Source organism: Schistocerca piceifrons, chromosome X (genome assembly GCF_021461385.2).
Source record: "Schistocerca piceifrons isolate TAMUIC-IGC-003096 chromosome X, iqSchPice1.1, whole genome shotgun sequence".
NCBI classification, from domain to species: domain Eukaryota; kingdom Metazoa; phylum Arthropoda; class Insecta; order Orthoptera; family Acrididae; genus Schistocerca; species Schistocerca piceifrons.
Genome location: NC_060149.1, coordinates 429,330,066 through 429,334,165, shown reverse-complemented (window position 1 = coordinate 429,334,165; position 4,100 = coordinate 429,330,066).

The window sequence follows — 4,100 nt, the reverse complement described above, 5'->3', positions numbered from 1 at the left end:
CCTGATTGTGGCGCTCACCTGCACGGCGCCAAACACGCATACGACCATCATTGGCACCAAGGCAGAAGCGACTCTCATCGCTGAAGACGACACGTCTCCATTCGTCCCTCCATTCACGCCTGTCGCGACACCACTGGAGGCGGGCTGCACGATGTTGGGGCGTGAGCGGAAGACGGCCTAACGGTGTGCGGGACCGTAGCCCAGCTTCATGGAGACGGTTGCGAATGGTCCTCGCCGATACCCCAGGAGCAACAGTGTCCCTAATTTGCTGGGAAGTGGCGGTGCGGTCCCCTACGGCACTGCGTAGGATCCTACGGTCTTGGCGTGCATCCGTGCGTCGCTGCGGTCCGGTCCCAGGTCGACGGGCACGTGCACCTTCCGCCGACCACTGGCGACAACATCGATGTACTGTGGAGACCTCACGCCCCACGTGTTGAGCAATTCGGCGGTACGTCCACCCGGCCCCCCGCATGCCCACTATACGCCCTCGCTCAAAGTCCGTCAACTGCACATACGGTTCACGTCCACGCTGTCGCGGCATGCTACCAGTGTTAAAGACTGCGATGGAGCTCCGTATGCCACGGCAAACTGGCTGACACTGACGGCGGCGGTGCACAAATGCTGCGCAGCTAGCGCCATTCGACGGCCAACACCGCGGTTCCTGGTGTGTCCGCTGTGCCGTGCGTGTGATCATTGCTTGTACAGCCCTCTCGCAGTGTCCGGAGCAAGTATGGTGGGTCTGACACACCGGTGTCAATGTGTTCTTTTTTCCATTTCCAGGAGTGTAGTTACCATCTTCCGACCGTCCGAGCATCACACCGAAACTGACACGCAATTTTGGACAGTTATTAATTACTGAAGTATCTGAATTAATTATTAGCCTCAAATGCTTCATTTTCTTTGATCCAAGTAATTTGCAGAAGACCTCCGGGGACAAACCCACCACCCTACTACAACGAACATGAAAACAATCAGATTCAGCAACAAGAAACATCTCCTAAACTCACAAGAAAACTTCCAAATTCGAAAGGCAATAGCAGAAAGGAAACACACAATTAGTGACCACAGAAACGTCAGCAAGCAGACGCTATTTAAATTAGTAGAGGAATTCGTAAAAATATGGACTACCATCTTGTTTCTCGTACATAAATTTCTCAGTTTTTCACGTTAAGCAAACAAAATATCTGTAGCACATATATATTTCAAGCTGCCTATATCTTCGAATACATGCTATATTAGGAACATTTCTAAATTAGGCATAGCACAAAGTTTGGCATTTTTGGCACTTCAGATTGTTGGGTGCAAATATGGGATACTCCATTCGTTTCCAGTTTATTAAAGTTAAAACAAATAATGGAAAATCTAATAATTCATTGTCAAAGAAAACACTGTGAAACATAAGAACACAGTAAAAAAACACACGAAATATACCATTCTCAGTTATTAAATTAGTTACTTTAGGTAATTTCACTTACAGAAGTCACACACATATCGTCCTTTAGCATAACGTGCACATTCAGCGTGCGCCCACGTTTCGCACATTAGACACATTACCCATTCTTCCCCTGCCTCGTTCTGCGAAAATTTACCTGAGCAAAAGAGATAATTGCCATCTTCATTAGTGGGTACATTGTTGTCCAGAACGCTTCTAAGGGTGAACAAATCATCTCTCATACTAAAAACATCATCCTCAGAAACGATTATTCTTGGTTCCTAGGCTTTGGTGGACTCTGCTTCTTTGTCTCTTGTTTATTTGTTGCTGTCGTCGATACTTCAGGAGATCTCTTGTATGGAGACGAGGTTGGGACTGCTGAAGAATCTGCTTTTCTTCCTTTAATTCCTGGCCTCTTCTTTATTTGTGCAATGGGTGAGATTTGTCACGGTGTAATTTCAGATGTGGCAGCAGACGTTCTTCCCTTGACATCAACATAAGCCTTTCCACTTTGAGAAGTCACAGCTCCTGCAGATGGTTCATTGACTGGATCATTAGGTAAATCCTTAACTATTCCTTCATTGCTGGTAATGAAGTCTGCATCCGTGAAAATTGAGGGTTTGACGGATATATTCCTGCCACCGTAGACCCGTTGACTGTTATCTCCCCTGTCTGGCACTGGAGATAGACTTTCCCATTCAACTCGGCGATGTCCATGTTTGTTACTGGACCTGCATTTTCCCTCATCCTTACGCGTACCAGCTCATAATAGTAGGCTTTCAAAGGAGTCATGAAAGTTCTATCCAGCGGTTGCGTATTGTGGGAGACATGAGGAGGCAGACAGAAGGTTTTAACATGGTTTCGCGTGCGAGATTTATAATACAAATTTCTGGAGTGGCCTATGTTCTTTTCTCTAATCTGGTACCGCGCGCTGCGGAATTTGAATCCGCGCCAGACGTCATGGACGTCGAAGACTCATAGAGGTCTCTGCATCATCGCGCCGTAAGCTGTGGCGGCGCGCGCCTCCTGGCCCGCTTTTAGTGTGGGGGCGCCACCGAGGAACACGTGGTCCCAGCGGCCAATAGCGGCGCCCCCGATAGCATACTTAAGCACCTGCCTCGCGCTCAGCCAGCATCTCCGGCTGTAATCCGGAAGGATACCGCCCTTCGATTGGCCTTTCGGTTCTAATCGAAGTGTTAGGTATATTGCAGGTGCCAGCCACCTTGCAGCGGTCCAGCCAGCAGCCTGCAGCCAGCGTCCAGCAGCGGTCCCTGCCAGAGTCCAGCAGCCAGCAGCGGTTCCTGCCAGCAGCCAGCAGCGGTTCCTGCCAGCAGCCAGCAGCGGTTCCAGCCAGCAACCAGCAGCGGTTCCTGCCAGCATCCAGCAGCCAGCAGCCCACAGCGTCCAGCAGCCAGCAGCGTCCAGCAGCCAGCAGCGTCTAGCAGCAGCAGCAGCAGCAGCAGCATCAATAGCGTCCCCACTGGCCAGCCAACCAGGTCGCCTCCCCCACCAGCAGCAGCAGAGTGGGGCTTCAGCCCCAGTCTCCTTCATAGTTTCTCCGTCCCTTCTACTCTGTGTTTCTCGTCGCCTTGTCCGTCTCTCGTTTGCTTCTTTGTCCTGTCCTGTGCTTTTCCCCTTCTTGTAATGTCGACCCCCACCACCACCATTACTGCCACCACCACTGCCATCATATACACATCCCCCTCCGCCGCCGCCATCACTATCACATGGTGTGCCGCATCACTCCTCCCTCAGTCCATCCCCCCACTCCTCACTCTCCCATCTTCCTCACTATTTGTCGCCCCATCCCCGGCTCCTCCCTCTCGTGCCTCCTCTGATCCCATTCCTCCACTCCCTCCCTCTGCTCCTTCCGCTAGGGTGGTCGCCCAGCGGGCTACGGCCCACACTCAACTCTCCCCTTCACCTTCATCATCATCGTCTTCACCGTCGCCTTCGCCATCGCCCTCACCATCTCCGGCGCCGACTCTAGCACCGGGACCTGCCACTCCCTGCCACATTCCAGTCGCTCCCATCCCCCACACCTCCTCCGCCACCGTCATGTGCCCCAGTGGCACCCCTGCCTACTCTACTCCCAAAAAGGCTCCGCCTCGTCCCCCTTCCCCAGCCCATGATGACATGGATGTCTCTCCACCTGTCCCTGCCCCCTCCTCCTCCTCCTCCTCCTCCTCCCCTCCTCCTACCGCTACATCCTCTCCCGTCCTGATCCCTCCCTTCTTGACGTCCGGAACCTCACCCTCTTCCTTCGCCAGAATTTTCCTGGTGCCCCCATCTCCCTCCTCACTCCTCGCCGTGATTCGGTGCTCATCTCCTCCCCCAGCCCTATCTTCCACACAGATCTACCTCCCGCATCCCTGTCACCCGCTTTGGCCCTAATGCCTCCCTCACCCCTGCTCCTTCCCCGCCTCCCTCCCGCCAACCCCAACCCCCGTGTCGCTCGCCAACCCTCACCGCCGTGATCACTCGGCTTAGTCCGGCGATCACGGAGGAGGAGGTGTTGGCAGAGCTCAAAGTGCATCCCCATCTGGAGGTGCGTGCAGTTCGCCGCATCCATAACTCAGCCGGCCCCACCCGCCTTATGCGGGTCTTTTCTGAACACGCCCCCTCCATTGACCGTCTCCTGAAGGAGGGTGCCCTTCTCTTTCACCAA